Source organism: Canis lupus, chromosome 16, assembly GCF_011100685.1.
Source record: "Canis lupus familiaris isolate Mischka breed German Shepherd chromosome 16, alternate assembly UU_Cfam_GSD_1.0, whole genome shotgun sequence".
Classification (NCBI taxonomy): domain Eukaryota; kingdom Metazoa; phylum Chordata; class Mammalia; order Carnivora; family Canidae; genus Canis; species Canis lupus.
In genome coordinates, this window is record NC_049237.1 from 27,452 (window position 1) to 40,703 (window position 13,252).

Consider the following 13,252-nt stretch of genomic DNA (forward strand, 5'->3'; position numbering starts at 1 on the left):
GTAGTGGAAGGGGAGGTGGGTGGGGGGTTGGGGTGACTGGGTGACGGGCACTGAGGGGGGCACTTGGTGGGATGAGCACTGGGTGTTATGCTATATGTTGGCAAATTGAACTCCAAGAAAAAAATTTAATTGTCACAGCCTATTTGGCGAAGTTCTATTACTATTTGCTATAATATGCAATGCATAAGGGGGAGAATCAAATTGAAAACCTAAAAAAGTAAGCCGATTATTTTGTCCTGGAGAAATTAAAATACAGCAAGCTGACAAAATCAGAGCCAAGGCATTCATGTTTTAAATAGGTAAAAACAAAACAAACAAACAAACAAACAAAAACAATGTTTACCTTAACTTAAAGAACAGTTGTGCCCAAAGGGAAGGTTCAACCTGCTGATAAAGAGTTCTTTTGTTTCCAGAAACCATGAAAAGGCCTCAATTCCCTCTCCAAGGTAGGAAGGAGGGTGGAATGGGAGCTCTTTGGCACTGGCTTTGCTACTTGACTGTGACTCTCCCCAGCTAAGCAGGTCTACTGGGAGAGGACACTGCTGTGGGGCTCCGGGCCTTCTGACTTGGTATTTTTGTGCAGAGAGAGGGAGCACCCCAGAAACAGGTGTCCTAAACCAGAAGGCTTCTGAAACACAGAGGTCTTTGGAATAACAATTCAATGGAAGATGCTCAGTTGAGAGGAACTCAACAGCCTGGACTACATGGGGGTCAGGACCCAGAAGACGGTGTATTTTCCCTCTTGAGGTTCCTTTCTTGATTTAGAAGCAAAACCGGATTAATGCCAGGGAAAAGGCTTAGCACCTCTCAAAGGGTAGAAAGACATGCCATGTTTCTCTTGCCTCAGTGTGGCCTCCCTCTACGTGTCAAGGGAGGAAATGAGCGGACACCAGCAAGTGTCCCTGGAGGATACGGAAAAGGTCATGGGAACCAAACAGTACATGTGGGCTCTTCCCCCTCCTGTCATAATACACAAGAGGTGTCTACTGTATTTAAGTCCTTGGAGGATAAAAATATGTATCAGGTAATGAATTTTTCATTGTACGAAATGATGTGAAAACTTATTTAACGTTTTTAAATTCCTAAATAAAAAGCAAAATGATACATTTGAGTTCAAAACATATACTAGTTACACAGGAGGGGAAGGATTTTCTTTTCAGTAATCATCTGATCTGTTTTCATTCAAAATTTATTTGGGGAACAAAATATACGAAGTACCTATATGTGAAGATTCTCAAGGGGAGATAATTAGTACAAGAAAGGACAATGGGATTAGAGTCAGAAAAGTAACAATTCTAATATTGAGTAATAAAAACAACAACACTGAGTAAGTTACTACACATTCCTCAATCTCAGTCCTTTGATCTAAAAACCTGGAATAATGCTGCGCTGCTAATAACAACTCAGAGTGATTACTGAGATCATGCATGTGGAAGCAACAAAAACACGGCATTACAAATGTTTTGCTTCCACTTCCTTATAGACTCATGAAACAAAACTTTGACAAGTTCCAAATTAGAATTTAAGTGATGAAGAATTTGTAGAATTTGAAGAATAATGCGTTCAGGATATGTTAAATACACAGAGTTTGGCTCAAATTAAATATAATGCTGCAAAGAGAAGTACCAGACATCAAAATACAAGGAGTAGGCATACATTACGCTCAGTACTTTGACAAATAGTCACGTCCAAACTAACGTGCTAAAGAAAATACTAGGCCTGCAATAGAAGAGTCAAGCTAAACTGCTTGTAAACACAGAAAATATTGGTAAGAGCATTTTACATTTTTTAAAAAGGCAGTGGAACATTTGTAAATAAGGAAGAGGTCCTTGGAGGTCCTAAGCTGCAGACTTGTACAACAAACTGCATCATTACTGACAACTTAAAAAAGTACTAAAAACCTAAATTTCCAGGAGTGTCTACAGAGTTTCAGATGCCATCCCAGCGGATCCGGGGGTAAATATCCTCTGTCTTTGAAAGAAAGAGAGAGGGATTTTCACTAGCTCTGGGTTGTACATTTTGCAGATTCAAAAAGTTTAGAAGTAGCCATACTCACCTGAGAGCTGACACTGCTCTATCTCTGCTCAGCTAATGGAATTCAGTCCATGTGGTGAAGCTGCTTATGATACGGTAGCAGGAGAGGAAAGAAAAAAGCCTGGCAGTTGAGGACATAATCACTGTGGTGTTATTTCTCATGACACGGCAACCATAGTATTATTTGGGGGAAGACACAAGATGTATTTCTTTTTTAGTGTCAGCAATGTTTAATTCTACACTGAGAATCTGAAAATACTGTTTAAAAACTCAAAATAAGAATACAGGAAGAAATAGACGAAGTTTACTTTTTCATCATTATTTTAACTCAAACACATGCGCAGAGGTCAATCCCCTCCGAATAAACTTTTCTACTGTTTCAACTTTATTTCACAATTTCACAAATTCAAAGTCCTTCAAATTGTTGCAAATATTTTTAGATCAGAATTTTCAGAATTCAAAGGACATTAAATGTTTGTGGCAGAGTGGTATGAAATGTCCTATTCAAGGACGGAGCACCACAAACGCAAAACATGATGAACCGGGCAGCTCCGGGGGCTCAGTGGTTTAGCGCCACCTGCAGCCCAGGGCCTGATCCTGGAGACCCGGGATGGAGTCCCGCGTGCTTTTCCCTCTGCCTGGGTCTCCGCCTCTCTCTCTCTGGGTCTATCATGAATAAATGAATAAAATAAAAAAACATGATGATCTGATTTGATAAACATTCTAGATGTCACATCATTAAACGAGGCCTAAAATGCAAATATAATTGTTTTTGTTACATTTTTAAAATGAGCGAAAATTCTGTGACTATCATAAATAAATAAAATTCAAAAAAAAAAAGCTATTTAAAAAATGAGCGAAAATTACCTTTCTTTTGGGGTGCCAACTGCATGATTGCCTAGTACAGGTGTAAGTGCTGATTCATTACAAAGGCAACGCTAAAGAAAGAAATAAGCAGTCATAGAACTAAAACATGACTCTCTGCTAAAAACCTGTGCATGAAGTATTTAAAAACAGGCATTTACATGTGGCTTTGACACGAAAATGCACATTGCAGGGGTGCTCCTGGTGAACAAGAAGCTTGTCTATAGATCCAAGGCCCTGTCACACCTAAAAAAGAATGTAGTAGTGACAGCAGTCGCTTCAGCCCGCTCAAGGCCGGACTTCCCTACAGTCCTCTAGTTTCCTGTAATCAAAAAAACCCCACAGCCCAGGGGAGGAGCGGCGGTTAAAGCCCAAAGTGGCCAAGCAGCAGCGCGCGCCCCAGGCTCCCCGGGCCCCGCCGCCCCGCCCAGGCCAGGCCCCCGCGGCGGCGCCTCCGGGCTCCAACGGCCTCAACGGAAGGCGGCGCGGGGGGCAGAGGCGCATCAGTCTGGGGGGGACCCGGGCGGGGGGCGTTGGGGAAGCCGCGGCCTGGACCGGGACCCACAGCGGCGGCTCCACCTGGGGCAGGGCTCTGACCCGCACTCGGCCTGCGGTAAGCAGCGCCCCACTGCGCGATGGGGGCTGAGGGCGGCCCCGGGAGGGACCCGGAGCGGGGAGGGCGGGACCTGAGGCCGGCGGGGTCGCGGGGGGCGGGCAGGGGCCCGGGATGCTGGGGGGTCGGGAGGGACCCCGAGCGGGGAGGGCGGGACCTGAGGCCGGCGGGGTCGCGGGGGGCGGGCAGGGGCCCGGGATGCTGGGGGGTCGGGAGAGGGGAGCGTGGGCCAAGGACCCTGGGGCGTCGGGAGGGACCCCGAGCGGGGAGGCCGGGACCTGAGGCCGGCGGGGTCGCGGGGGGCGGGCAGGGGCCCGGGATGCTGGGGGGTCGGGAGGGACCCCGAGCGGGGAGGGCGGGACCTGAGGCCGGCGGGGTCGCGGGGGGCGGGCAGGGGCCCGGGATGCTGGGGGGTCGGGAGAGGGGAGCGTGGGCCAAGGACCCTGGGGCGTCGGGAGGGACCCCGAGCGGGGAGGCCGGGACCTGAGGCCGGCGGGGTCGCGGGGGGGCGGGCAGGGGCCCGGGATGCTGGGGGGTCGGGAGAGGGGAGCGTGGGCCAAGGACCCTGGGGCGTCGGGAGGGACCCCGAGCGGGGAGGGCGGGACCTGAGGCCGGCGGGGTCGCGGGGGGCGGGCAGGGGCCCGGGATGCTGGGGGGTCGGGAGGGACCCCGAGCGGGGAGGGCGGGACCTGAGGCCGGCGGCGTCGCGGGGGGCGGGCAGGGGCCCGGGATGCTGGGGGGTCGGGAGGGACCCCGAGCGGGGAGGGCGGGACCTGAGGCCGGCGGGGGTCGCGGGGGCGGGGCGCGGCGGGGAAGGCCCCGGGTCGCCCCTGGGCTGCATGGGGACTTGGCCAAGCCTGGCTCCCCGCTCGCCCCCCCGCTGCTCTGTGCCCCGCTGTCCAGGTCCCGAGGTACCGCCCTAAGGAACGTGCTAAGGCCCCTGTTTTTACCCGAACCCTCATGGACTCTCTGATTGTGGCCACAAAATTAAAATTCTTTCCATTTTCTAAATTTCTGCAAGTTTAGCAGACAATGGCGAGAATTTTTATAAGACATACGAATTGTAGATTTAAAAAGCTGTGAGTATAACCTGGATTATTTATAGGATAAGTTATAATTTGCGTAATTTCATCTGAATAAGTTCTAAGGAATTAACTTACATAACTTAAAAGACACTTGCTTTAATATTTGTAATATGGAATATGATGGGTTTGAGCTTGTACCTTGTGAAAGATTTAAGAATTAAGCATAAACTCTTATCACTTGAGTATTGTTATTTTCAAAGTGCATTGATCAGCGACTGAACCACAAAACATATAGGTTAAAATAAGTGGTTTTATTCTCCGTAGGTTACCTATCTACACATCATAGTTGATAATGTTTTCTTATTAGCATGGTGTTAGACAAGATAATGATTTGAGGGTCCTTGTAGCTTGAAGAACAGGTAATCTGGTCTGTGTATTCTTACTGTCTATAGTGTAAGGAAGAATTATATTTATTTTTAAGTTATCACTGGTATTAAAATATGTATTTTTTGGACAAACAAATCAAAATAGAATTTAATTTTTTTAAATAATAAATTTATTTTTTATTGGTGTTCAATTTGCCAACATACAGAATACCACCCAGTGCTCATCCCGTCAAGTGCCCCCGTCAGTGCCCGCCACACAGTCACCCCCCCCCACCCTCCTCCCCTTCCACCACCCCTAGTTCATTTCCCAGAGTCAGGAGTCTCCCATGTTCCGTCTCCCTTTCTAACATTTCCTACCCACGTCTTCTCCCTTCCCCTCTATTCCCTTTTCACTATTATTTATATTTCCCAAAGGAATGAGACCATACAATGTTTCTCCTTCTCCGATTGACTTACTTCACTCAGCATCATGCCCTCCAGATATTTGTCATTTCTAATGGCTGAGGAATATTCCATTGTATCCATAGACCACAGCTTCTTTATCCATCGTCTTTCGATGGACACCGAGGCCCCTTCCACAGTGTGGCTATTGTGGACATTGCTGCTAGAAACATCGGGGTGCAGGTGTCCCGGCGTTTCGCTGCATGTGTATCTTCGGGGTAAATCCCCAGCAGTGCAATTGCTGGGTCGTAGGGCAGATCTCAAAATAGAATTTTAAGCCTTCCGGTGGAATTTATGTAACATATTCAAATAAAATAAAATCACAGGTTCTGGGGAGTGTTTTTCATCCCTCTAAACCTCAGTCCCCTAACTCTGTTCCTTCACTTCTGGCTTCTGGTTCTGGAACATATAAAGCTAGCATAATTGGTAGGGTGGAGAAAAGAGACAAATACTCTTTTTGTGAATCAGAGGTGGTTCATAAGAAGTATGTCGTCTTTACAACTGGTTATGGGCAGTGACTATTGAAACGGTTTATAGTAATCTCAATCTTAGTTAAAAATTACAAGAGAAAAAGTCTCAACACTGAAATGGCTCTCAAAGCCTTCTCATCTCTTGCATATACAGAGACTAAGAGACTTGTGCACACAGAAATGTCATCTCATAAATTTTCTCAAGTGATATTTTTGCTTCTCATTTTAATCATAAACAACCATTCCCTTTCCTACTACTGATTAGTTATAAAATACTATACTTACACCATGTAGCTCAAATGCTATTATAACTTCTTATCGCCTCCACGATAAATCCAAAATTAATAGCATAGATATCAAGTCCTTGCTGACAAGGACTGTGAGGAATACCAATAAATTGCAACCTTATTTCCTACATAAATTCTAAAAAAAATGGAAAATTGAAAAGATGTTAGTGGCAGCAGGCTAAAGTAGTACTTTTCTTAAAGATAAAGATTAAATTGTAAGACACAGGTTACTCAGTATGAGAACCAAATGGTTAACTGATTGAGAGAATCAAGCAGACCTACCAAATGTGACGTGGGATATTTGGGAAGAGCATATCCCGTATCTATTCAAAATAAATACATAAGGAAATAAATATGTAAATTAATAAGTAAATCTTTTTTTAAGCCTTAGAACACACACAGATCATGTCTTGTGTTTCTTGTCACTCTAAGAAGTCCTGATTTTCACAGGAAATTGCCATGTTACACATATTTTCAAATTAATGATCAGTTATTATTTCAGTGAAGGTTTAAGTGGTGAAGAGCTTCAAAGCATTATATACTAGGCTTTATGGGGAAACTTGGTATAGGTTTTGGTATTCTCCTAAAGCATTTTCCCAAAGTTCAGAAACTAGTGGGCCAGATGAACACATAAACAACACCAAACGATAACACAAAACCTTTGGGATGACACTAAATAAGAGAAATACTGTTATAGGTGAATGATGTGCTATGATGGTAGGAGGGAAGAAAAGTTAATTTTCTATCCAGCAACTGATTCTAGTTAAAGGAAAACTTAATAAATAAATCAGAATTAAGAAAATGCTTGTTTCTGTATTAATCTTGATAAACCTAACATGAAAGATAATGTACACTGTACAGTAACATTATAAAATTACTGAACTATCTCCAGAAATATTCTGATATTTGAGCCTTTAGTACTCATTCCATGAAGACTCTTCCTTCTCACATAATGCAGTACTCCTAGTCTTCATTAAATATGGCTAATGCAATAAGTATTAGGCTCTGAAAATTTCTTCAGAATTACATTTTTGTTAAGAAAAGATTTAAGGATCTTAGCAAAAATAGGTGTTTTTTTTCTTGACATTTATAAGAGAATTGGATAGGATCATAAAAGTCTGTTTGGGTTAGTATAGAGAATCTAGTCAGTACTGTTTTACAAAACTCTTTGCTGTGATGGATATGTTGTAAAATTCTCACTGTCCAATGCAGTGGCCATTAGCCCCATGTGAATCTTGAGTCCTGGAAGTGTGGCTGTTGCAACTGAGGAACTAAATTTTTATTTTATTTCAATGAATTTAAATTAAAACAACCACATCTGGCTAGTGGCTGCCGTATTGTATAACCAGCTCTAGAATGAATATATGAAAATTGGTTGGGGCACTCTTGGTTAATTGATGGGGTAAGGAAACCAGAGCTGACAAACCAAGGTAACCGGTGGAGCCTCTGCTAGTCCCTGAAGCCCACGCATTCCTCATTTTCCTCTTCAGTGCATACAACTAATGTGGCAGGTCTGCCGCTTGATCCTAAAGGAGCAGGTGATCCTGACCATAAAAGTATGATAAATGATGCATCTAAGAGGTGGCAAAGTGTAGCCACCTCCTCCTTCAGGAGAGCTACCTCTAATGAATTTCATCGTTTCCTTTCCAAGGTGTGCACGTCTAGTAGGAGACAATCACTAATTGCCTGCTGACTAGATCGTCAAACAAAGTGAGTAAGCTATACAATTGGAAAGGAGTAGATAAATAGAAAAGATTGTGAATGTGGAATGTATAGTATTTGAGATTTTCATTGCATTTGTTTTGAACTTATAGATCAAGTTGGGAATAATTGGTATTTTACCAGTATTGAGTCTATGAATCCATAAAAATAGAATATTTCCTATTCTTTTACATCCAATTTGTCTCATCCAAGTTTTATAATTTTCCACATATAGGTTTCATACACATTGGTTTTTAGTTTTGTTACATTGTGGTCTGAAAACATACTTGTATGTTTTTTATTATCTTAATTTTTTTATGCTGTGATCTGTGGTGTCTCTGAATATGGTATCTTGTGGAGTCCGCCGAGTGAGCTTGCAAAGGCTGTGTATTTTTCTCTCATTAGGAGTATTCGCCACCTACTGTCAATGTCGGTTAGATCAAGTTGATTCATAGGGTTCTATATTCTACCGATTTCAGGTTCAGCTCATCTATATCCTTACTGATTTTCAGCCTGCTAGGTCAACCAGTTCTTGAAAGAGAGGTGTTGATATTTCTAGTCATACATACAGTTTAAACTAATCTAAGTATACTTTGAAATGATGCTATACCACTTCACATAGAGTACAGGTATCTTTTAATAGAGTATTACCAATTCGTCCATCGTAAGCCTTAGGAAAATTCTTTCATTCATTTCACTTGGCTATATGCTATATCAGCTAGTAACATCATTATTACTGTTTTAGATAAACAGGTATTGGTCAACTGATTTTATTTTTATTTTTTAAAAGATTTTTTGATTTATTTTAATAGAGAGCAGTAGGAGAGAGAATGTACTCAATGTGCTCATAGCTGATTTAACATAGCCAGGGAAAGAAATAGCAAACTTGAACATAGGGTAGCAATAATTACCCAAACGGAAGCGCAAGGATACAAAAGTATAAATCACATTCCTACCATCAATGCCTGACAGACCCAGTTGCTCTCCATCTGTGCACTGCTACATATTGTCATCCATTCTGATTTGGTCCTAAAGATGATATGTAGTAATATCTCATTATAGGCTTTTTTGAAGGATAACAATATTTTATTTAATAGTTTTCTATACATTTATACCTTGTAAATATTTAGACATAGGAGATAGTACCTACCCTTCCCATCTTGATCCCCATCAGACAAATGTTTGGAGGCGAGCCTGTGCTGAGGCATTGTAGGGCAGTAACAGGGAAACAGTTACTTTCAATCCCCGACACCATTCTAGAGTGGACTTTACAGAAACACACCATGGGCTGCCTGGGTGCCTCAGGTCATCATCTCATGGGGTGTGATATGAAGCCAGGGTCGGGCTCCACGCTCAGCACGGAGTCTGCTTGAGGAGTCCCTTCCACTGCCCCCCTCCCCACTGCCTGCTAACGTTCTCTCTCTCACACACACAAATACATCTTTTTTAAAAAAGAAATAAACTCTGTTAACACAGCAGGAATTCCTTCTCTAGGTTGACAGTATAGATGCTGACCTATGTATTTCCATGTGTCAGTTAATCATGCTCCCATTTCTAATCTATTTTTTATCTCAGAAGTTTCTAAGGATGTCCCATCTATTTCTCTTGGTCCTTACTCATAACAACAGATCTTTTCTTGCATTTTTTGTCCGGTACACTTTATTTCTTTATGTAAATCCAAGGTTTTGACATGTTATCTTGCTCCTTTAAAAGAACTTTCAAAATGCCTTATAGTACAGTCTGCAAACAATAAATTTTTCTTAATTTTTAAGAAAATGCTTATTTCATTAATTGAACAGTTTCATCTGATGTAGAATTCTACACAGGTAGTTTTTTTTCTTTTTCATACTTTCATAGTTTGACTGCTCTCTCTTCTCTTTGCATAGATTCTGATGAGCAGCTGGCTCTAATTATTGTCATTCCTTTGCAGGTAAGGTTCCTCCCCTCTGGCTGCCTTAAAGGTTTCTATTTGTCTTTTGTTTTCTGCACTTTCAATATGAATTGCCTAGGTGTGTGCTTTTGATATTTATCCCACTTGTGTTTTCTGAGCTCCTGGGATCTGTGATTTGAGGAAATAAATCATTGTGTCTTCAAATATTTCATCTGCTCATTTCCCATTCTTCTCCTTCTGTTATCCCAATTACTTAAATGTCGTACTTTTTACTTTGTCCCAGTCTTGGGTGTTGTGTTTTGTTTGCCTGTTATTGCCCTACAATGCCTCAGCACAGGCTCGCCTCCAAACATTTGTCAGATGGAGATCAAGATAGGAAGGGTAGGTACTATCCCCTATGTTTAAATAGTTACAAGGTATAAATGTTTAGAAAACTATTAAATAAAATATTGTTATCCTTCAAAAAAGGCTATAATGAGATATTACTACATATCATCTTTAGGACCAAATCAGAATGGATGACAATATCTAGCAGTGCACAGATTGAGAGCAACTGGGTCTGTCAGGCATTGATGATAGGAATGTGATTTAGAGGAAAATTTGCAATCTCTTATGAATTTAAAAATATACTTCCCATACCATCCAGCAATTACTTTCTAGGTATTTACTCAGGAGAAATGACTACTGATATATTCAATAGTATGGATGATGATAATAAACAGTGTGCACCCCGTATACTTGTTATGCAGATTAAATGACTTAATATATGTAACAAATTTAGAACAGTGCATAACACATGAACACAATTTAAGTACTAGTTGTTTGCTTTTTTTATTGTTTTTATTGGACATTAGCACAAGTTTTCATTGGAAACTTTCTAGTAGTACTTATAAGAATGAATAACATGGAAGGAAATGGAAACTTTTGGTGGGCAGAGCAGAACCAGAGAATGTATATTATAAGATGTAAGAAGCACTAGAGTAAGAATGTTTTTCTCTCTTGTTCACTGATATAGGCCAAGTATCCCAAATAGAGTCTGGCATAGAGAAGTCAATAGATGCTTGTGGAATTGAATCAGCATGGACATGAAGGTACAATTCCCGCATGTCCAACACTTATGAAAATTAAACATTCCATTACATGTGAACATCTACAGCTCAACATGTAATGCACATGGGAATAGAATTTGAAATTGTTTCATGAACTACTGTCCCAAACTTGAAAAATGAAATCTGCATGAAGTAGATAATTTGCAGGTAGGAAAAAAGGCTACAAAGGGCCTTGGTGATAAGTCAAAGGCATCTGATAGGACTAAAAGAAGATGGCAATAATTTACATTAGCTGAGGGAAAAAATGGGAGGAAATGGAAAAACTCTAAGGAAACAAGTTTTTGTTGATCAGGGAATTCCTTACTTCTTCTCTATGAGGAACGTATCACACTGAACCTTGCACAGTTAAACTTGACAAAATTTGGTTTCATCTTCCTCCCTTCCTTTTTGCTAGTCTATATGGTTAAGAGATGACCAATATGAATGGAAGTTCACAAAATGATTATCATGAAAACTAAACTTTTAATTCTGCCTTGGACGTCCATATACAGCTTGCTTTAAAGTCTTAGGAACACCTTTTTACATGAGCAGAATGGCTTTACATAATGGCCCCAGATGCTTCATTACAAAAGAGATAATGTACCTTCTTCAACACCTCAAGCTGAGCATCCCTGACTGCTCTTCAGTGAGTGAGCCAATTATGTCAGTTAGTTGGCAAGGGACTAGAGCAAGTTGCTACTATCATGTGATTCTGTTTACTTTCCTGTGATACTTCCTATGAAAAGGAACTTTACAGCATTGTTCTATCTTTTCTATTCTCCCATTAGTCTGTTTTTCCTGAGACACATATTCTTACGCTTTAGGTTATCATGAACTATTGGTGAGACCATGGCTGATTTGCAAGATTGACTTGCACACTGAACTCAACTTGATTTTGTAAACAGCTAATGCAAAGAGAGATACTCTGGGTCTAAGCAATTCTCTATTCAAAGTCTTGTGCATTCAGGCAAAACTGAATTCCCAATCTTGATATGTTGTGAGTCTATAATTTTAGAAGAGATGCAGGGGTGTGGGTCTTGATGAATGCAAGTTAATATGGCCACGCATATTACCTGTCCAGAGTCAGTCTTTTCACCCAACTGATCTCTCATTGGAGAGTGCATGAAATAGGACAGTACATTGGAAAAACGGGGCCAGAGTGAAGAAACGGAGCTGAAGGAAACAATGTCTATGAGTGAAATGTGAAATCTCTAAAAAGTGAAATGCTTTTGCTATGCTGTAATGGAAGATGAACTAAAATTTTATCAATAAGCAGTCTTAAAGGCCACTTCTAAAAGAACACTCCTCTTATATTAGTTCAGTGATACAGAAGAGTAAATATAAAATAACTGTGAAAATATAAGAATATAATGATAGATATTAAATTAGTTGTCCCTTCCCAGTAGCATGAATAAAGAGCTATCAACCATAAATTTCAATGGAATTACCTATTGGATGACAAAACCCCTAATATAAAGAGATTTTAGATCCAGTTCCTAAACTGACTACTAGTAATTATTCCTATAGAAAAACAGATTTATTCCTAAACATTGGCAGTGAACTATGTCAGAGTAAACTACTTTTTTCTTCAGGTTAAAATAAATTTTAAAAAATACCTCAAAGGGTTCATAGTTATCTGGAAAATCAAATTTAAGTGCATAATCTCAATATCAATAAATTTAACCTATTGTGATAGGTTTATGTAGTACACAATTTAAATTAGCAATGCATACTTCATGAAAATTAAACTGTTTCATATGTAGTTATAAAAAGGTGAAGATGAAATCATCAAATACGAAAGAAAATACTAGTATCAATAGATATTTTATTTTTATTTTTTAAAGATATTTTAAATATTCCACAAAAAGTCTATATATTGGCATGTCTACGTGTGTGTTTATACAATTTTTTTGCGTAAGCATAAGCATACATCTGTGTATATATGTGCATATATATACTTATTATATAAACAGGTAGAATGTTAAGGATTTTAAGAGGAAACTGTAAAGAAGAAGAAAGAAAGCATTGCTTATCCTCAGACTCGAGAGACTGTTATTTTACATAGGTTCACACTAATTTAATCTGTAGCTCGTCTAGGTGAGTAAGTATCCACAATATGCCTTTAACCTTATGATGTAACCAAAAGTCCCTTTAAAAAACAAAACAAATAAAAACAAGGCTTAGATAATAAAAGCCAGGGTCTACTTGACAATATTTCATGTAGTTCTGATGAATTTTAAGAAAGATTATGTTCATTTAGACAGGTACCTTGCTAAAAGTTGAGCATCTTGATTTCTATGACTTTTAAATATTAGAATTATCATGTATATTTGGCACAGACGGTAAATGTTTACTAAGTGAGTATTGACTTAGGTCTTGGGTATTTTAAATGGTTGAGTTTCTGAGTTGATAAGCAGGACAACTGAGTTAATAAGTTGTCCTTATTAAAAAG

At 40.4% G+C, this 13,252-nt stretch overlaps 1 long non-coding RNA gene and 1 other non-coding gene across 2 annotated transcripts; one reads left to right on the top strand and one right to left on the bottom strand.

Annotated features, from left to right (window-relative positions):
- Positions 1–2,325: 2,325 nt before the first annotated feature.
- LOC102152535 lies at positions 2,326–3,318 on the bottom strand. Its single transcript, XR_005371151.1, has 3 exons — positions 3,060–3,318; positions 2,902–2,972; positions 2,326–2,700 (listed from the first exon to the last, which is right to left on the bottom strand). It is a non-coding gene; the product is annotated as an uncharacterized LOC102152535 (long non-coding RNA).
- A 97-nt stretch (positions 3,319–3,415) lies between these two features.
- MIR8853 (microRNA mir-8853) lies at positions 3,416–3,548 on the top strand. The gene has a single exon (NR_128804.1). It is a non-coding gene; the product is annotated as a microRNA mir-8853 (primary transcript).
- The last annotated feature ends 9,704 nt before the right edge of the window (positions 3,549–13,252 follow it).